The sequence below is a fragment of the Orcinus orca genome, chromosome X (assembly GCF_937001465.1).
Source record: "Orcinus orca chromosome X, mOrcOrc1.1, whole genome shotgun sequence".
NCBI lineage: Eukaryota > Metazoa > Chordata > Mammalia > Artiodactyla > Delphinidae > Orcinus > Orcinus orca.
Genome location: NC_064580.1, coordinates 41,299,209 through 41,321,713, shown reverse-complemented (window position 1 = coordinate 41,321,713; position 22,505 = coordinate 41,299,209). Strand labels below are relative to the sequence as shown.

The following is a 22,505-nucleotide window of genomic DNA, read 5'->3' as shown; positions in this document are numbered from 1 at the left end:
CGTTTGATTTAGAAGCCAATTCAGCATACCACACATACCACTCGAGAAGAATGTCAGGATCCTTCCTGCTCTGAAAATGTCATGCATGCTTAAAAACGACAAACTTTTGTCGCAAGCAGTGGTTGCAAGTGCTTTTTATTCTTCTCGAATCTTCAAAGCCATTTAATTTGAGGGTTTTCATCTTCAATCAGAAAAAGATCACTCAAATATTTGTTTTGGTTTTTAATATCAGAATGTTGAATTGGAGATTTAGAGTATATCCAAAACGTAGGGTGGAGGCAGTGTGTAGTTTTTAAATATTGTGGTAAAAACACCTAACAGAAAATTTACCACTTTAACCATTTTTTTGGATTAAAGTCAGGAATTACAGGTTTTATTTACGAAGATAAATTTGGGGAGAGATAATTTTTTTTAAATCGAGGCTAATAAGAAATAAAAATAGCTGTAGGAATTTTTGGAATTAAATTAAGAAAGAATCAATTGCCCTAAGAAAAATTGGACTTTTTCTTATTGCCTCTTTATTTGCGCTTGAACATTATGCATTCTACACTTTAACCATTTTTGAGTATCCAGTGTACAGCCGTGTCAACTATATGCACATTGTTGTGCAACAGATCTCTAGAACTTTTTCATCTTGCAAAACTGAAAGTCTGTACCCATTAAACAACATCTCCCCTCTTCCCGGCACCCCCTTCCTAGCCCCTAGCAGCCACCATTTTACTTTCTAAGAGTTTGACTGCATAGATGCCTTGTATAAATGGAATCATGTAGTATTGTCTTCTTGTGACTGGCTCATCTCACCTAGCATAATGCCCTCAAGGTTCATCCATGTTGCAGCATATGACAGGGATTTCTTCTTTTTAAAGGCTAGATAATAGTCCATAGTATATATATACCACATTTTCTTTGTCCATATATCTGTGGAAGTAGTGTGTCTTTTTTGTAAAGTGTTCTTATGAAAGCTTTGCTTGGGAGTTGAAGCAACCCAACCACAGAGGACACAGAAAAATCAAATCGAGTCACGTATGGTAAGAAATAGAATTTTTGTTTGTAATATTTAATATGAGACTTTCATTCCTCAACTGGAATTCTAGTGTAAGTGGTTTAGGTTCCCACTCCCCCCCTGCACCGCAACCACAGCCCTCTTAGAATTACAGCCCCTCAGACTGTCCCTGCTGGAGCTGGGAGTCCTGTGGTCCCGCCTGCACTGACTAAGGCATGTACTCAAGTGCTTGCTGGAGAGCATGATAAATGGTGGCATTTTTCTCCTCAAGTTGTCTGTGTTTCACTCAAATGTCTAGAGGGAAGAGATAAGGGAAAAGGGGCAGGGCGGGAAGGGAACTCTTGGAGCTGTGAAAGGATGGATGACCTATGAGATCATTAGGGTTAGTAATGGGTTTTCTCATTGGACTGTGTGGGCCTTTCTCACAGATGAGCTTCTTTGGGGATTCCAGCCCCACACTCAGAGTTGAAGCAGCTCTGGCTCAAGCAAAGCCACACAAACAATACACTCCGTGGTCTGGATTTAGTCTAAATGTTGCCAGAGAACCAGAGGACAAAGTTTGACTTGAAATATAGGTATACCTATAGCTGATTCACTTCATTGTACAGCAGAAACTAGCACAACAGTGTAAGGCAATTATACTCCAATAAAAAATAAAATAAAATAAAATAAAGAACACGGGGTTTGGGAGACTGAATCATAGAGTGTTGCTTTCACTTTTTCTTGTCTTTGGTTCTTCCTGGGAGCAACATGATGAGGCAGACAGGAAGGCCTGGTTTGGGTAGTGGCTGGGGTTCCTGTCCTCACAGCTGCTGCAGTGTCAGTAGTTTCCTGTCTTTTTTCCTCCCTGGCTCTTTTATTATTCTTGGTTGAGGGTGAGGAACCACAGAAGGTGGGAGAGCCCCTCTTTTTCATTTCCTTGCAGGTGCCTGGGACCAACACACAGAGTGGGTGGTCTTCACTCTGTATCATCGAAAATGTCCCAGTCCTAGCTGGGCTCAGAACTGCGGGGGTGCCTTGCCTATCTCTCCGTCTCCTTTGACTTCTCCTAGGAAAGCCAGGCAGGGTGCTGCCGGGTGGGTGAGGGGAGAAGAAAAGCTTATGGAAATGCCCAGTGGTTTATGGAGAAACCTAAGGTGTTTGGGGAAACGCTTGTGTGCTTGGACTCTGGCTCCCCGGAGACCCTGGGCCCTCTGGCATTTCAGTGATGGGGTAGTCAGCTGATTCTCAGGCCTGAGTCAGGCGAGGGCCCTGACAGATCTGGCCTCTGCCGTGAGGGCTGTGCTTTACGAGGCAGATGGAAGTCGAGGGCTTTCTGCTTTGTGGATGCCAATTTGGAGGCGAGAAGAAATATTTTTAAAAGATCTTTAGCAAGTCATTTTTTGTATGTGTCTGGCTTCAAAAAATCAGTTTACATTGTTGATTTTGTCCCCCAACGTTTTTTATGAAAATCTCCAAGTCTGCAGCAAAATTGAAAGGATTTTACAGTGAACACATAATATGCTTACCACCTAGATGACTAGTATCTCATGATACTTGCTTTATCAGATAGCTAACCCACCTAGTCATTTGTTAACCCATCTCATTTTCTGATGCATTTAAAGAGACACTTACACGTAAATGCTCCTGCATTATAAGTTCAGTATTTTTCTTTTGAGATGAAATTTACATACGATGTAAATTTGAGATAAAAATTACATACACTTCTTAAGTATAAAGTGCTGTATTTTCCATCATTTTGTCAGATTTTACAAAAGCAAACTTTTTTTCTTTTTTACAAAATCAGTCTTCTGGCTAGTCACAGAATTGCCATAAATTATTTAAGAAGCACAGTTTTGAAAATAGTTGGGAACGATAGCATATGACGAGTGTGTTGGAAAGATTATGTTCACTATAACACTAAGTTTGTTCCTTTAGTAAACACCCTGGCCCTTCTCTTGGTTCTCTTCCTCTCCCTTCCCTTCCCCACATACACAGGAGAGAGAAAAACGTAAAGCAGTTGATTGGTGAAGACCTTTTTGTGTGTCCATGTGGAATTAAAGGTCCCTATGAAGTGGCAGGTTAGTTGAATATTATGAAGGGCACATTTGTCATGCACATTAGGAAAATGGGGAAATGCAGATGTTGATTTCTGTGTATTACTGGTTCACTGGGGAATCCTTACTTGCATTGTTTCTTTTAATTGTCTTTATACCACTGCTGTGCCAAGCTGCATGAATGATGGAAAAGAAAACCCAAACTCAGGTAGGACAAGAATTTGTTCTGGCTCTTTGTGATGTCGTGTCTCTGAAAAGGGGGAAATAGAGAATATTTGGTTTTGTAAATATTTAGTGTGTATGTCCAAATGCCAGGTGCTGTGGGTTAAAGAGAGAACTGAAAGGACAGATTCTCTAGAACGAGCATACTGTTGACTTGGGAAGAGAGGATGGAGGTATGTGATAGGTCAGGAAGGGTCAGGTTAGTAAGTGTAGCACGAGTTCAAAGAGCAGGCAGTGGCTGGCAGCTACTGTGTTTGGGGAAGGTTTCTTGGGGGGAGCATCTGCTTTGAGGTGGTTGGGTGTGGATGGAGAGAGGAAGGGGAGAGGGCTTTCAAGGTCTCTCAATTGCTCAAAGCAGAGGTGCTTTTTCCCTCAATGCAGTATGAATTGATGGCAGATTTGAGGAAGTCTTGACACATAAGGTTGAAAAGATAAGTTGGGGTGATTATGTCAGGCCTTAATCGACAGATAATTTTATTTTATTTATTTTTAATTTTATTGAAGTATAGTTGATTTACAATGTTAATTTCTTTTGTACAGCAATGTGACTCAGTTACACATATATATATTCTTTTTCATATGCTTTTCCATTATGGTTTGTCACAGAATATTGAATATAATTCCCTGTGTTATACAGTATGACCTTGTTTACCCATCCTATATATAATTTGCCTCTGCTAACCCCAAAATCCCATTCCTTCCCTCCCCTACCCCCTCTACCTCTTGGCAACCACAAATCTGTTCTCTATGTCTATTTTTTTCATAGGTATGTTGGTTTCTGTATTTTAGATTCCATATATAAGTGATATCACATGGTATTTGTCTTTCTCTTTCTGACTTTGCTTAGTATGATAATCTCTGCAAATGGCATTATTTCATTCTTTTTGAAGGCTGAGTAATATTCCTGTGTGTGTGTGTGTGTGTGTGTGTGTGTGTGTGTGTGTGTGTGTGTACACCACATCTTCTTTATCCATTCATCTTTGACAGATAATTTAAAAAGGCCAGGGACTTCCCTGGCGGTCCAGTGGTTAAGACTTCACCTTCCAATGCAGGGGGTGCAGGTTCGATCCCTGGTGGGGGAGCTAAGATCCCACGTGCCTCGTGGCCAAAAAACCAAAACATAAAACAGAAGCAATATTGTAGCAAATTCAATAAAGACTTAAAAAAACAACAACAAAAAACCAGTAATCTTAAAAAAAAATAATAAAATAAAAGGCCAATACAGCCCCTTAGTTTCTTGGATTATTTTCCATTCCCCACCTGTGATTAACATAAATCATACTAGACTAGGGTCTTTTTGTTGAAAGAAAGAATAGTATCCATTCACTGATTTATTGTTTGAATAAAGAAAGAATTTGTGTGAACTTCTTCTAAATAAGTTTATGAGAAATGATGATTAAGCAATATATGCAAAAAAAATTTTAATCCTAAGGTTTAAACACATGGGTCACCTTTTCATGAGAAGAAATGTGACTATGCACTCCTTTTATTAATGGAGATATGGTCACTGTTTAAACCAAAAACGAGCAAAAAATGCCCAGCAGCATTTCTTGTGTATAGTTATTCATCTTTTAAATGTTGCAAAATACCGAAGGGATAGGAAAACCAGAAAGGGCAGAGGGAGTTGGTGGTTTAAAAAATATAGTGACTAACTGACTTGTGCTGACTAATACCAGTGAACTCATAATGAGTAACAGTAGTGAATTTAGAAGGGATATAAGTAGAAGGAGAACTATTTAAAGATTGCTGTAATACAAAAGGCAGCTGAATTGGTCACAAGTAAGGATTCCCTCTGGGAAATTTGGAAGTAGTTCAGTTCACCTCTACAAAGTTCTATTTTTCCTTTCTGTAAAAGAGTCCTCTTAGGGAAGTTAGATGGAGTCTTTCAAATATGGCTCCTTTTCCACTTGCTTCCTGGGGGCAGTTCTTGGCAGATGAGCTTGCTTGTGGTTTTGCATTGAAGAGATGCATAGGTGTCCAGTGGTAAGCAAGAACAAAAAGGTTGGTGGTGTTGTCTGCAAACTGGAAACACAAAAGGTTTGTTTGAATTTATTTTCTTCATTTTTGTTTCTAATCGTGGGATAAAAGTATAAGAACTGACAAACCATCCTTTTCATAAACATAGATGCTATCTTTTTTAAAATGGAAGACTATAGGCTATAGTTAGGGCAAAAATACAACTGACCAGAATGTGCAAAGACAGCATAGTCTGTTGTGGAGTTTCCAATTATTTGAGTGTTAATCAGAAAATGTTTTGTTTTCATTCATTTTTTTTAAAATTTAATTTAATTTTTAATTTTTTTAGCGTCACGCGGGCCTCTCACTGTTGCAGCCTCTCCCGTTGCGGAGCACAGGCTCCGGACGCGCAGGCTCAGCGGCCATGGCTCACGTGCCCAGCCGCTCCGCGGCATGTGGGATCTTCCCGGACCGGGGCACGAACCCGTGTCCCCTGCATCGGCAGGCGGACTCTCAATCACTGCGCCACCAGGGAAGCCCTTGTTTTCATTCTTGTTGAAAATATTTTTAAATGTTAATTTATTTTCCTTGAAACTCTTTTTCCCAACAGTATTTGACCCTAGGCCAGCTAGGGAATTTCTTATCATAGCATTAGTCGACATTGATTATTGACTGGTCTCTTGTCCCCATTAGACTTAACTCCCTAAGGACAAGGATACCACGGGTTATTATTGTAATACCAGCGCCCACCTAACGCAGTAGCTAACGTATAGCAGACACTTATTATTTGGTCAAAGAAATAAGAAGATCATGAATCATACATTAAAGATGGATTTATCTAGCTGTGTCTTGGGGATTAATATTTTCTTGAAAAGGATATCAGACTCAGCTACACCTAGGGCATGCTGGGGTATTCAGTTTTTAGGTAAAATCTTTAAATGAACTTATTTTCCCATTGTTTTTTCTGTTAAGTTTTGTTTTCTCTCGTTATTTGGGATTTCCAGGGACTTGGGTCACTCTTAAATTTTATATTTTATATATAAAATTTATATGAAATATAAATATATTCCATATATATGGAAGGTAATCTCAAGTTCTATTCTTTTGGGTAAGGCTTTTAATAAATAAATAATTCCCCTGTTTAGTAAGATAAATAAGTAAGAAAATTATCTCAAAGTGCATGAATTTGAATGGCATGAATAGGAAAGAGCCTCAGGTTTCCTTGGTAAAGATATTATCTGAAGGTCTTTGAACAATTAATTAAATGGAATATTTAGTTAAATAAAGGGGAATCCATAGTCACATTGACGAGCAGTTTCGCTTTTTCTAAAGAAATCTAATGGTTTAGAAATAATGAATTGAAACATTCATTAGAGCATGTATTATGAAGTCCCCTCAGTTTAATTTCTTCAACATGAAAAGGTATATCACTGCATTTAAAATTGGAGATGATTTAAGTAATTTTGCCTTAAATTTAACAGATCCATTTTTCAGACTTAGAGGTGCTGAGAGCAGGCTCGCATAATACCATTCCTTCAAAACTGGTGGTACATTTCAGTTAGGTTTAGAGCACCAGAAAAGCTATACTGTAGAGCTGTGTGTTATATTTAGAGGAAATTTCATCTAAAATTTTGCATTCACAATTGGAGCAAATTGCATTTAAAAGGGAATAGTTTTTAAGATACAATTTGGTTACTGCAGTCTATCCTTTTAGGTTTTGTTGGTATACAAGACTGAGAAATGGATGGAGATAGAGGGATTTATATGGACATTTGATTTAAGAATTGTCTCAGGCCTTTGCATGACCCTTAATCCAAATTGAGGGTGTCTTCTGTTTTTTATATCTTCTGGTTTTGGCCAGGTGTTATATAAGTATTGTCTCTCTTAGGTAGAATCACTGTTTCCAGTTCATTCTGAAGTACTATAAATGCTTATTCTATAAAACTCAGAGATTGAATGTTTTCCAATCTCATCTAAGTTTAGAACTTTGGAAATAGGTTAGTAAACAGCATGACTCTTTTTTCATTTTGACATATAAGCACCCCACCCCCATGGGTTTAATCCTTTTTAAAAAATTCACATTAGTGATGTTTGAAATAGCTTTCCTAAAATGAAACTTCAGAAGGGAATGGAACATGGTGTCTTGGGTTTTTTAGAGGTTCTAAGCAGAGAGCATTGGAAAACTGAGGAACATAGATAGCAGGAATGTTTTATAAGGAGGCTATTGATTGGACCAGGAAATGCTGCAATAAATAAAATTGGAGAGCAGAAGCCAAACCATACTGGAGCCGGTAGACTCTTAGCTGTTTGGTTTTAACTTGAAAAGAAGCTTAGATTTTTAGCTTTGACAAAAAAAAAAAAGGAATCTAGAATAGCTATCCTTTCCTTTGAGCAGTAAAGATCAATGAGGTGTTGAAGTAGCATCAGAGTCATGAAAACAAAGTGGAATGCATTTGTTCACTCCTTCAAAGTTGCTCTCTGGATCTGATGCACTTTTCAAGTGTGCAGGAGGATGTGAAATCTTTAATGTTGGTCACCACTAAAGAGGATGGGTTGCCTCGGACTGTTGAGATGATGTGGCCCAAAGTAAGGGCTTGAGAAATGTGTTGAATGACTGCGAATTCATCAACCTTACCTTAAAATTCTGGAACGATAACGAAGCTTATATCCTGAAAGAAGACATTTCAAGAAAAGAAAGCAGACATTGTTTTATGCAGGGAGTCAAATCATAGAATCTGTTATACAAAGAGATGATGCCCGTTACAACTATAAGCTCAAGAAACATTTATATCAGGTGATGGATGGTAGCTATGTGAAGAGAGGTGGCTCTGATCACTGAAGAAAATAGGGTGTCATCTAGTGGAATCATTTCACTAGTGGAAGCAAATCATATGTATTGCCCTAAACACTATTTTAGAAGATTTAGATTCTTCTTTTGTTTCCAATTATATAACTTTTTAAACAATTGACGTATAGTTGATTTACAATGTTGCGTTAGTTTTAGGTATACAGCAAAGTGATTCCCGGACTGGGTTACTTTCCATTATAGATTATTACAAGATCTTGACTATTCTTCCTTTGTTATATAGTAAATCCTTGTTGCTTAGATTCTTAATAAAACATGCAACAATGGTTTTTCTGTCTCAAAGAGTGTTTTTTTAAACTTTTTCTTTTGAACTAATTTTACATTTGCAGAAGAGTGGCAAAAACAGTACAGAGGGGTCCCATATCCCCATCACCCAGCTTCCTCAATCTTCCATGAACAGTTATCAAGACTGGGAAATGAGGGCTTCCCTGGTGGCACAGTGGTTAAGAATCCGCCTGCCGATGCAGGGGACACGGGTTCAAGCCCTGGTCCGGGAAGATCCCACATGCCATGGAGTAACTAAGCCCGTGCGCCACAACTACTGAAGCCCGCGTGCCTAGAGCCCATGCTCCGCAACAAGAGAAGCCACCACAATGAGAAGCCCATGCACCACAACGAAGATAGCCCCTGCTCACGGCAACTAGAGAAAGCCCATGCTCAGCAACGAACACCCAATGCAGCCAAAAATTTAAAAAAAAATTTTTTTTTTAATTATTAAAAAAAGACTGGGAAATGAACATTGGTACAAAACTTCTAAACTAAACTCCAGGCTTTTCTTCACATTTCACCAATTTTTTCCATTTATGTCCTTCTGTTCCAGGATCCCATCCAGGATACCACAGTGCTTTTAGTCATCATGTCTCCTTTACAGTCTCTAATGTGAGATGGTTCCTCAGTTCAAAGAGGATTTATGAAAAATATTTCTCTAGGGATTGTGGCTGTTGTAAAATGCATTTGATTATGTGGGAGATAAACAATTAAAAGGTAGTTATAAAATAAGAATTTTCATCTAGAAATATTTATACTGCTGATACATTTCATTACCCCCCAAAATCTTTTTTTTTTTGGTTTATATTGGAGTATAGTTGATTAACATTGTTGTGTTAGTTTCAGGTGTACAACAAAGTGATTCAGTTGTACATCTGCATGCGTCTGTTCTTTTTCAAATTCTTTTCCCAATTAGGTTGTTACAGAATATTGAGCAGAGTTCCTCCCCAGAATCTTTTAAAATAGCTGTTTTTTTTTGTATTTGCAAAGTGCTTTATAAGTTTCACTTGTTCTGAAAAGTAGCGAGAGGCAGGAACAAATCTTTGACAATTTTCTCATTTTATTTAAAAGGAAATTGAGCCATAGGGGAGTTCCATATTTTGCCTTGATTGGAACAGCAGTCTCATGCACACTGGCAGGTAGAAAAAAGGACAACAAATTACACAGCAATTGAAAAGTAAATCTCATTTTCCCAACAATTTTATTATGACACTAACTGAAATTTTAAAATGAAAGACAAATCTTCTGAAATTACACTGTCTAATAAATCATGTTTTATTCTTTAAAAGTTGATATCTTAAATACTTTCAGATGCTCTCAAAATATTTGTCACATTTAAACATCATATATATTTATCTTTTTTTTTTTTTTGGTACGCAGGCCTGTCACTGTTGTGGCCTCTCTCGTTGCGGAGCACAGGCTCCGGACGTGCAGGCTCAGCAGCCATGGCTCACGGGCCCAGCCGCTCCGCGGCATGTGGGATCTTCCCGGACTGGGGCACGAACCCGTGTCCCCTGCATCAGCAGGCAGACTCTCAACCACTGCGCCACCAGGGAAGCCCTTATCTTTCTTTTTTTAAGTAGTAGTTTGAGCTATCTATTTCAAGAGTTCTAAACTAACTTTTTGCTGCTTTGTATATTGAAACAAATATTCTATTACAAGTTATTTTTAAGAATACAAGTGATTTTTGATCCTAAAACAAAATCAGGGGTTTTTTTGCCCCAAAGTAATATAATGGTTTGAAGAATAATGATTAAATTTAGAAGATGCTGTATATGAAAGATGAGAATAACAAATTGAGGAGACACAGTCTGAGGCTCATTTTATTGGTTTATGGCTTCATTACCCAGAATATTGCCTTTGGCACTGTGTGAGCATCCCCTTGAATATAATGACTGGCGTGAACTGTGGTGGACCTGACAGCAGCAGAAAGGCCTGGAATTTCCATAGAGGCCATAACATTTTCCTTCACTGCTATTTCACATTCACCTTTCCCAGATCAACTCCCAATTTGGTGATGCTACATGAAACGAAGAATTCTCTTCCAAACAAAGAGAAATGATGCGGCCAGGGCCTTCTTTGGCCAACAGAATCACCTTACTTGGAAAATTCATCATTGGGTTGACGTGCTCATGAGGGAAGGAGGGATGTGCTATGGTTCCAAAATGCTGAAAGGTCTTTTGAGAAGTGGTCCACCCCTAAAGTAGCCAAGCTGCAGAGGCTGTGGGGCTTTGGGAAGCCAGAATGTCTGCTTTCCCATAATGCGTCTCTTGACTGAGAGATGCAAATGTGTTGTTTTCCATGAATTGTGTAACTGGGCCTTCTACATTTTTTTTCTTTGTACATCTTAATTTCTATCTTTACCTGTGTACTTTGGTAACGTTATTTGAGTGTTAAAACAAATGCAAATCAGAATTGCTGGCCTTTAAGGCAACCTAGGGAAGTAGATAAATCAGTCTTTCAGGTTTCTCAACTATTAGGAACCCTCCGCCTTTTTCGCCTTTCATTTCCTAGACCCCAGGCAACCCAGCTGGGCCACTGGGGAAGGGAAGAGGGGGAGGAGAGTCTGTTTAAATTTCCTCTTGCATATCAATCAATGTGATAAACCATATTAATAAATTGAAGGAGAAAAACTATATGATCATCTCAGTAGATGCAGAAAAAGCCTTCGACAAAATTCAACACCCATTTATGATAAAAACCCTCCAGAATATAGGCATAGAGGGAACTTACCTCAACATAATAAAGGCCATATATAACAATCCCACAGCCAACATCGTTCTCAGTGGTGAAACACTGAAACCATTTCCTCTAAGATCAGGAAGAAGACAAGGTTGTCCACTCTCACCACTATTATTGAACATAGTTTTCGAAGTTTTAGCCACAGCAATCAGAGAAGAAAAAGAAATAAAAGTGATCCAAATCGGAAAAGAAGAAGTAAAGCTGTCACAGTTTGCAGATGACATGATACTACACATAGAGGGTCCTAAAGATGCTACCAGAAAACTACTAGAGCTAATCAATGAATTTGGTAAAGTAGCAGGATACAAAACTAATGCACAGAAATCTCTTGCATTCCTATACACTAATGATGAAAAATCTGAAAGAAATTAAGGAGACACTCCCATTTACTATTGCAACAAAAAGAATAAAATACCTAGGAATAAACCTACCTAAGGAGACAAAAGACCTGTATGCAGAAAACTATAAGACACGGATGAAAGAAATTAAAGATGATACAAACAGATGGAGAGATATGCCATGTTATTGGATTGGAAGAATCAACACTGTGAAAATGACTCTACTACCCAAAGCAATCTACAGATTCAATGCAATCCCTATCAAACTACCACTGGCATTTTTCACAGAACTAGAACAAAAAATGTCACAATTTGTATAGAAACACAAAAGACCCTGAACAGCCTAAGCAATCTTGAGAAAGAAAAACAGAGCTGGAGGAATCAGGCTATCTGACTTCAGACTATACTACAAAGCTACAGTAATCAAGACAGTATGGTACTGGCACAAAAACAGAGATATAGATCAATGGAACAGGACAGAAAGCCCAAAGATAAACCCACACACATATGGTCACCTAATTTTTGATAAAGGAGGCAAGAATATACAATGGAGAAAAGACAGCTTCTTCAATAAGTGATACTGGGAAGACTGGACAGCTACATGTAAAAGAATGAAATTAGAACACTCCCTAACACCATACAAAAAAATAAACTCAAAATGGATTAAAGACCTAAATATAAGGCCAGACACCATCAAACTCTTAGATAAAAGCATAGGCAGAACACTATGACATAAATCACAGCAAGATCCTTTTTGACCCACCTCCTAGAGAAATGGAAATAAAAACAAAAATAAACAAATGGGACCTAATGAAACTTAAGAACTTTTGCACAACAAAGGAAGCCATAAACAAGACTAAAAGACAACCCTCAGAATGGGAGAAAATATTTGCAAATGGAGCAACTGGCAAAGGATTAATCTCCAAAGTTTACAAGCAGCTCATGCAGCTCAATTTCAAAAAAAACAAAGAACCCAATCCAAAAATGGGCAGAAGACCTAACTAGACATTTCTCCAAAGAAGATATACAGATTGCCAGCAAACACATGTGAAGATGCTCAACATCACTAATCATTAGAGAAACGCAAATCAAAACTACAATGAGGTATCACCTCACAGCAGTCAGAATGGCCATCATCAAAAAGTCTACGAACAATAAATGCTGGAGAGGGTGTGGAGAAAAGGGAACTCTTTTGCACTTTTGGTGGGAATGTAAATGGATACAGCCACTATGGAAAACAGGATGGAGGTTCCTTAAAAAACTAAAACTGGAACTACCATATGACCCAGCAATCCCACTACTGGGCATATACCCTGAGAAAACCATAATTCAAAAAGAGTCATGTACCAAAATGTTCATTGCAGCTCTGTTTACAATAGCCAGGACATGGAAGCAACTTAAGTGTCCATCAACAGATGAATGGATAAAGAAGATGTGGCACATATATACAATGGAATATTACTCTGCCATAAAAAGAAATGAAATTGAGTTATTTGTAGTGAGGTGGACGGACCTCTAGAGTCTGTCATACAGAGTGAAGTAAGTCAGAAAGAGAAAAACAAATACCGTATACTAACAAATATATGGAATCTAAAAAAAGAAAAAATGGTTCTGAAGAACCTAGGGGCAGGACAGGAATAAAGACGCAGACATAGAGAAGGGACTTGAGGACACGGGGAGTGGGAAGGGTAAGCTGGGACGAAGTGAGAGAGTGACATGGACGTATATGCACTACCAAATGTAAATAGATAGCTAGTGGGAAGCAGCTGCATAGCACAGGGAGATCAGCTCGGTGCTTTGTGACCACCTAGAGGGGTGGGCTAAGGAGGGTGGGAGGAGATATGGGTATATATGTATATGTATAGCTGATTCACTTTGTTATAAAGCAGAAACTAACACACCATTGTAAAGCAATTATACTCCAATAAAGATGTTAAAAAAAAATTCCTCTCACCTGGTGTCCTCTTTGCTGATAGAAATAAATTAGCATGTCATAATTATTAATATATTTGTGGCTGTTAGCTATATTATTCCTTTCTGGTAAAATACTTGAAACCTAACCAAAGCCTCAGGGTCGTAAACGCTGAAGGCCAAGGACTTACCAGTTATAGGCTTGTGAACATTCTAGCAAGTGAGCATTTTGCCCCTGCTCAGTTGCTACCCCACACGGGGGCTGGCCCTGCCAGTGTCTTAATCACATGAGAAGCATGCAAAGTAAATCTTAGAAAAACTACTAATTATATTAAGTATGGTCTCCTGGAATACAGGAAGCAAGCATGTTTCCCGCCTATGAACAAAAGGAGGCTTTCCAAATGAATCCATTTATACAATAGACTAGATCATATTATATCTTTTGAATTAAACTTGAGAGCTGTGTGAACATACTGTGAAAAATATGAGAGAAATAAAGAATTTACCTGTTCAGGTATCTACTTGTAGAAAATTTTATTTCATTATGTTCATTCGAGACTGGACCCTTAAGAAATAATTTCTACATTGAGATAATTTTTATGTTAATATTTAGCAAGTTTGTGATTTTTTTCATGAACCTCCACATTTTCTTTTGACAACGTGAGTTTATTATCAAGCATTTTTAATAACATTTTGTCTTCCTTTATATATTTTTTTAGTAAGTGGAAAAAATCTTACTGGTTCTTCTTCTTTAATTCTTTTGTAATTAAAAATTTCTTTGTGCTTTTTAGGAGAACCCTTTCAAAATGGTAGAAGTTAGACATTTTGTGCATGGTGTTAAGGTCCAAAGAAACGAGTTGGAGTGAGAAAAGAGGGCTTCATGTTCCCCTTAGAAATAATCAAGAGTTGAAGTTTCACTTTGCAGACACTACATTAATATGAATGTACTTCTTCCTAACGGATTTTCATTTACGGACTCTGAACACAGGTGCTTGTTGACCTTTGGCTACAATAATAGTTCTCCACTTTTAAGAAATGGACTTGTATGATTACAAACCAAACACACTTCAAGTGGTTATAGAACAGGGCCATTGTAATGAATGAATCGGTTAAACTGTTCCCTAGCTTGGTCATTGTTATGTGCTTTTGAATCCTTATGTTCTGTGATTGAGCACTCTGCTTTTGCAGTCTGTACAGTTCTCAGTGCTTGACAAATGTTGAATATTCTGTAGCTACATTGGGTTCTTAGAGTATGCATTATTATCAAATTTAAGACCTATGAGAGATTTTGTGCAGTGTTTAATGAATACTAAGGTTTTCCCTGCTTTGGAACTTATGAAAAATCCATTTTTCTTCATGTACTCTAAATATCCCATGCTTTTTAAAACAGGCTGTTCTTGGCTATATTTGTTTTTGTGACTTGTCCTCTATTATCGAGACTGTTACAAAATGAGGCCTTTGCTGGTATGTTAACTTGATTATAATTTGCATATATCACAATAATAGATGTGATTCTTCCATCATCAATACTAAATGAGAGCACTCTTGTAAGCCTTGGATTTTTTTTTTTTTTTTTTTTTTTTGGTCAGCATCTTGCACTCCTAGCTATGGGCTAAGCAAGGGTGTTGAGATTAGTATGCAGCACCGGGTCCCCAGTAAGCTATTGACTCAATACTGTGCTCATCTTTTGTGATTATAACAACCACATACTTAGCAAGAGAGTTCCCAGCCTATAAGTAGATTTATTCTATCTTAAGACAGGCCTTGGCTAATATGAGAGAGGTTTCTGGCATCTGGGAGATGGGGGTTATGGAAACTTGATTAAAAGAAAAAGGAGATGATGTGGTCTGTCCTGTTTTAGGATGAACAAGGTGTCTAGAAAATTTTCCTTTAAGCCTGTGTTAACTCATCGTGTTATTTTTTTAAACTCTGGTCCCTCTTCTGGAACCACATCTTAAAAGATAAGCATATTTAGTAATAAAATTCCCAGCCTAGAGGGAAGTACCAATAATTGCTGTTTTCAGAAGAGAAGCATAGTGTTTTAGAGTTAGCTAGATCCATCCCTCCCTGCTTTTTTTTTAAACAGATGGAGAAACTGAGTGCCAAAAGGTTGCAACATCCTTGAAGTTATATAAAGAACTAAAATAGCATATGGCTTATCTAGGAGGTAAAGATGGGAACGGCTTCTGCTTGATTGGCGCCCTCTTGAAGAGAAATACTTTTGCTCAGCTTGGTGAGTATTGACCTTCTGATTACATCACTTACGAATTTTTTAAAAAAAAGTTAAACCTATATTGCAAAAATACATATGTTGCTTTTAAAATGGAAGCTTTCAGCAGCATTTAGATCAATCCATGTGTTACGGTTTAGGCCAAATTAACCAGCCAATTTCAGAGCTGTTTTTTGGAAAGCTTAGGTATACATTCACTCGAAATTTCTGTCAAATCACAGCTTGTAGAAGTTATTTTGAAACGTCCTTTCACTTACTGGTTAAATGAAGGTTGCTTCTCTGAGGAAGAGGTCGTATGCTCCTAATTGGGGCCAGCCATCCTTCCCTGGTGCTCCCTATGCTGTGCCTGCCTCTCACCTGCCTCTCAAGCATCATGCTCCCTGTCTACTGATGGCATCCTTTCTGGGGCCCCTCTGTTCCCAAGTACCTAGGCTCCCTCCTCAAGGGCACAGGGCCTGGGGGTTCAGGGCTATGTAGAGGACCCCACCAGGCAGCTCTATCCTCTCATCCACTACTGGAGAGTTACAGCAAGCAGGTCACCCGATGGGCAAGCTTCCCTGGGGTTCCGCTCTGCAGTTAGGGTAGAGAATTCTTGCTGTAATGACTGATGGACTCGTTTCTTTGGGAAGAAACTCAGAAAGTGACATGGATGATACACACCTCTACTTGGGCTCTGTGTTTGAGGTCAAAGAAGAACATGAGAGGCTTTCTCATACTGTCTCATGGGTCTTCATTTGTTAGAACTGCTGTTGTGTGCCAGGCTCTGAAATAGTATGACCACGTTTAATCTTTACTGTGACACTGTGAGGAAGAGATTATTGGCCTTATTTTAGATATGAGGCCATAGATACTTAAGAGAGGCATTCAAATCATTTGCCCCAAATCACATACCTAGTAAACAATAAAAGGTATGCATTATCTTCACTTCTCTGATTTCACCAAACCATACCAAGAAAAAAATAACAAAATGGATGTTCGGTTTGCTATTTCTTCCCTTCCTTGTATATCACTGTGAATAACAAAATAGTGACTTTTCAGGGCATATATTTGTAGTTTGGCGGAATTTTTGTCTAAGAATGAGATTGTCTATTTATTCCAAAAAACACTTTTTGAGGTCCCACTATATGCCAGACTCTGTACTAGGTGGTCTGGATACAGCAGTGAACATGTATAAAAATAAGTGTTATTTTTGTCAAGTCCTGAGATAAAATGAGAAGTTTTGTGCATATTTCATCTTGTCCTTTCTTCTATCAAGGCTTTGAGACACAGAGCCCAAGATTAGTCTTTGTCATTTTTCCATTGACTCACAGAATTACTGAACTAACAGGGTACTTCTGAGGTTACTTTGCCAGCTCCTGAGGGTCTGAGGGAAATGTGAACTGAACCATTCTATTAACTTTCAAGGAGGGAGGTTCCAGTAAGCTTTTCTGTTACTTGCCGCTTTACACTTTTACAGCTTATTGTGATGATGATTAATTATTTGTGTCCAAGCACAGTTGGCAGGTATGAATCTGAATTTTAAGCTGAGTACATTAGACATTTTAAAAAAATCTTAAATTCTATACCTTTAACCAAAATAAGCACCTTTAGAGTTTTGAAATGATGAACAGAGAGCCCAGGTGGGTGGTCAGACACCTGTTTGGTACAACTGTGGCCTGAATCCTATCCATTCTGGTGATAGTCTCTGACAGTTACTCCTGCTTTTCTGTCCGAAACTGTGTGTTCCGTTTACCTCACTTCACAATGTAGTTTAGAAGACTCTGGAAACATCTCTTTTAGTAGTTTTCTCGGCCACCTCGTAGGTGACTTGACCTTGTTTTTTCTTCCAGAAGGCTCTATATTTCATGTAGAATTGCATACCGATTTCAGTCATTATCATTATGGTTAAAAGAGCCTGACCTCCTGATACAATAGAATTCTCAGTTCATGGGCTACAGACTTGAGTCTGTTTTATTCAACTCTCTCATGTGGTAACTTACTATGTGCAAAGCTTCAGTGATGGCCACTGTCACCTCAAGTCTCAGATTCCACGATTTTGTTTATCCCTTGAAAGTAGAGGGGAAAATCAGAGACCCTTTAAATGCTCCCATCATGAGAGCGCAAGTTGTGGGGGAAACATCTCCCAAAAGAGTAACTTGTCAAACTTTCATAGAAGTTTCCCATATAAAATGTTAACATTGATCAGACTCTGAGATAAAGCTAGAAGCTTTATCTGTGCATGTTTCATCATGCTCTTTCTTCACTAGCAAGCTGTTGAAACAGATTCCTACATTCATTCATTCTCTGCTTACAGAACTATCCAGTTTACTCAGCAGAGGGCTCCCGCTCTCTGGAGTATGTCATGCTGGTGATTGGAGCCTGCTTCAGGGCCTTTGTGGCTGCGGTGCTACCTCACCAGCAGCATCTGGGTCATGATGCTTGGCTTGAGTCACCTTACAGTGGCTCTTTCATCCTGGTCCAAGAAAGGACTCATGGCTAGAATCATTATTCCTTTCAATGTCTTTTTTTTTGTCTAGCTCCTTAGTATACTAAATGTGACATTCTTCTCCATTTACCTGTCTAAGATTGTGCTTCAGATGGGGGACAAAAGCACCCTCTGGGTGGCAGACTTAAACATGCTGTTTCACTTCATCACTGAAAGATCACATATGATAATTCCCCAATTTTCCAAGGCGAAACTTTTCCATTGGAATCACTATGACTGTGGTGCTGATGGTGGTGGTGGGTTGTATTTTGGGAAAAGATTTTAAGGCAATGTATTTTTTTGAAAAATATTTATTTATTTATTTGCTTGCGTCGGGTCTTAGTTGTAGCACGAGGGATCTGCGTTGCAGCATGTGGGATCTTTAGTCGTGGCATGTGAACTCTTAGTTGTGGCATGTGGGATCTAGTTCCCTGACCAGGGATTGAACCCGGGCCCCCTGCATTGGGAGCATGGAGTCTTAGCCACTGGACCACCAGGGAAGTCCCAAGGCAATATATTGATATTTACACTCCTTGCATTGCCCCTTAGTGGTTTACTACGCATTTCCATTTTAGTTATCTGGGCAATTGTTGAATGTCTATATTCCCCACTGAAGTTCAATTCCACGATGACAGGAACTGTTGTCACACTGCCTCATATATATATAGTAGCTGTCCAGTCAAAACTTGTTTTTACGTGTAGGGTAAAGAACACTGTGCTGGGCCCTTGGAATGTGGGCTCCAGTCCCAGTTTTGCCTCAACAAGGTAGGCGACCTTGGGCCAGCTAGTACCCATAACTGGACCACAGTTTCTTCATCTGTGAAATAAGGTCATAGACAGGGGGATTCATGAGGTTGCTTTCAGCTTTATGAGTCTCAGTTTGTGAGTCTGACTAAATGGAGGAAGAATTGCAGCCAGTCAGTTGGATGCCACGACTTTGTTTCCAAACGCAGGATGACTATTGAAGTGCCCTGCCTTGGGCTGGGAAGGGCTGGCCCAGGCCTCCCCCAGGAGCCCAGGCCAGAACCCGAGTCACCTCCTTTGGGACATCTGGGGGCAATGTTTTCCACACTTTTTCTATAGCAGCTCAATTCTCTTCAAAATAATAAACGAATTAAAAAGACTGCTGGTTATGTGTGGGCAGAAGCCATGTCAGCCCTTAACCTGTGCATGGGTATGTATTTGCTGCTGGTAAGATGGAGGAATCCCAGGAGGTGGTTCAGAGGGCAGTTGCTCTGGTGGTGGGGAGCAGGGGTGGTGGAGACACTAACATTTCAAATCCTCCGCCCTGGCCAGGTAATAGGGATTCAGATGACTGTAGTAACTACAGAGGTGTGTGACAGGTCAGTCTCAGAAGCTAGGAGCCTGAAATTTACCCTATCAACACTCTCCTCTGATCCCCCTGTAAACTCCCCCTTCCCCCCTCCCCCTACCACTATCTGATTTACTGCCAAGAAGATTGGAAACCTCTCTGTGACAATCTGGAAAATTCTGGATCAAGTGGTCTCTTCTTTAATCCAAGGGGAATCAAACTTGAGAATTCAACAAGAACTTACAGCGATTCTCAACTACAACCTACCAAAACTTATCTGAGATGAAATCAATAACCCGAGTAGTTCTATAATCATTAATAAAACTGAATTCATAGTTTAAAATCTTCTGAATAAGAAATCTCCAGGCCCAGGTGGTTCTGCTGGTAAATTCTAACAAACATTTGAGGAAGACATAACACCAATTTTAGACAATATCTTTCAGGAGAGGGAAAAGTTCCCGATTTATTTTATAAGGCCAGCATCACTCTGTTGCCAAAGATGGTAAAAAGAAAAAACAACAAAGACAAAACCACAGACCAATATACCTCAAGAACGTAGGTTTTAAAAATCATAAAAAATATTAGCAATTTTAATTATCAAATTTATATGCATAGAGTTGTTCATAATATTCCCTTATTATCCTTTTAATGTCAGTGGGAACTGTAAGTTATGTTCCCTCTTTCACTCCTGATATTAGTAAGTTGTGTTTTTTCTTTTTTTCCTTTGTCAGTCTTGCTACAGGCTTAACAATTGTATTGATATTTTCAAATAACCAGTGTTTGTTTACATTGATTTTCTTTCTTTTCTTTTCTTTCTTTCTTTCTTGTTTTGCTTTCAATTTCATTTATTTCAGCTCTTATCTTTGTTATTTCCTTCCTTGCTTTGGGTATATTTTGCTCTTCATTTTCTAGTTTCTGCATGTGGAAGCTTAGATTATTGGTTAGAGACCTCTCTCCTTTTTCTATTATAAATATTTGTTATAAATTTCCCTATAAGCACTGTATTAGCTGCATCACACACATTTTGATATGTTGTATTTTCATTTTGTTCAATTCAACAATTTTTTTCTCTTGAGACTTTCCCCTTTGACCCATACATTATTTAGAAGTACAATGTGTTGTATAATTTCCAAGTGTTTGGAAATTTTTATCTTCTCTCTTTGCTGTTGATTTCTAGTTTAATTTCATTACGATCAGATGACACATTTTGCATTATTTCAATTCTTTGAAATTTGTTGAAGTTTTATACTTTTTGAGTTCTGTCAGTTTTGGCTTCATGTATTTTGAAAGTCTGTGGTTAGGTACAAATGCATTTGGCATTTGGAATTGTCACGTTTTCTTGGCAAATGGACCCTTTTATGTAGTGTCCTTCTTTGTCCCTGGCAGTTGTCTTTGTTTTGAAGTCTGTTTTGTCTGTATAAAGCCACTTCAGCTTTCTTTTGAAGTGTTTTCATGGTATACCCCTTTCTATCCTTTTACTTTTAACCTTTCAAGATTGCAAGATTGGTTGCTGGAGCACTTTTGTCATAGCTGCTTTAAAGTCTTTGTCAGATAGTTCAAACGTCTCTGTCATCTCGACATTGGCACCTGTTGATAGTCTTTTCCCATGCTGAGTAATTTTGGATTTTATCCAGCACATTTTGAATATTATGTTATGAAACTCTGCATCTTGTTGAAAGCCCATGAAGAACGTTGCTATTTTTGTTTTAGCAGACAGCTGACTTGGTTAGGTTCTAACCCACCTTCTGTGAGGTGTGGTCCCAATGTCAGTTCAATTTTCCAAGCCTTGGCAGTGCTACTTGGATGTGTCTGATAAGTACGTGCCCCAGTAACCCGTCTGGGACTTAGGCAGTTCAGTTCTCAAAGTCTTCAGTAGGCTCTTTAGGATGAGATCCATGCATGTAAAGCTTGCAGGTGAGTCTGAGAGTTCAGAAACAATTTATGGGGTCTTTTCCCGAGCTCCTCCCTCTCAGTGATCTTTCCAATACTTTTTAAAACAATTTATTTGATTCACGTATAGTTGGTTTACAATGTTGTGTTAATTTCTGCTGTACAGCAAAGTGATTCAGTTATATATATATATATATATATATACACATTATTTTTCATACTTTTTTCCATTATGGGTGATCACAGGAGATTGAATATAGTTCCCTGTGCTCTACAGTAGGACCTGTTGTTTTCTGATACTTTCCAATTCCACGGGGCTTCTGTTTTTTTGGTTATTTAGCCAGAAAGCTTGGGATTTCCTTATCCTTCTCTGCCGCGTACTTACACAACCGTGCCCACGTCGCCAATGCCAAGCAGTAGAGAAAAACAGAGAAAAAAAATCGTGGGGTTTGGCCCCATCCTCTTGGAACCATAGCTCTGCTGAACCCAGAGGCACGTTCTCCCCCTCCAGAGTTCTGGTCCTGCAGGCTCCTGTTGCCGCAGGCAGCTCTTGCCCCCTGGGGGCTGTGGCTTGAGAGAACAGAGAGGAGGCCCCCCGCTCTCTGAGTATCAGGAGTTTTCTGTCCTGCTTCCTGGGCCAGAGCTACAGGACGTGTCCTGGCTCTCTCTCTGTCAGTGCCCAATGCCTGCTGGCAATGTGTTGAGTTCAGGCTTGGGGCATACTGGAGGAAAAAGTCATGGTAAACTCACGGGCAGTTTGCTGGTATTTTGAGTTCTGGTCATTCCTAATTTGCCTGCTACTGTTTACTTTTCAGTCCTCAAAGAGCTGCTCCAGGCTGCCTTTCCAGGCTTTATAGTTTGTGTTTACTGGGAAAGACAGGGTAGAGTGTACTCACTCCATCTTATGCAGACCTGGAAGCTCTATGTCTGTTTTTTTGTGTTTGTTTGTTTGTTTTTGTGGTACGCCGGCCTCTCACCGCTGCGGCCTCTCCCGCTGCGGAGCACAGGCTCTGGACGTGCAGGCTCAGCGGTCATGGCTCACGGCCCCAGCCACTCTGCAGTATGTGGGATCCTCCCGGACCGCGGCACGAACCCGTGTCTCCTGCATCGGCAGGTGGACTCTCAACCACTGCGCCACCAGGGAAGATCCCACATGCTGCAGAGCGGCTGGGCCCGTGAGCGATGGCCGCTGAGCCTGCGCGTCCGGAGCCTGTGCTCTGCAGCGGGAGAGGCCACAACAGTGAGAGGCCCGCGTACCGCAGGAAAAA

The 22,505-nt window shown here is 39.3% G+C and overlaps 1 long non-coding RNA gene across 1 annotated transcript in view; it reads left to right on the top strand.

The window, feature by feature from the left end:
* The window catches only part of LOC117197986 (uncharacterized), a 98,146-nt gene that overhangs the window by 29,166 nt on the left and 46,475 nt on the right, over positions 1 to 22,505 (top strand). The window contains exon 3 of the long non-coding RNA XR_007474846.1: positions 15,428 to 15,574. This is a non-coding gene — a long non-coding RNA (uncharacterized LOC117197986). The remainder of the gene's footprint in view (positions 1 to 15,427; positions 15,575 to 22,505) is intronic.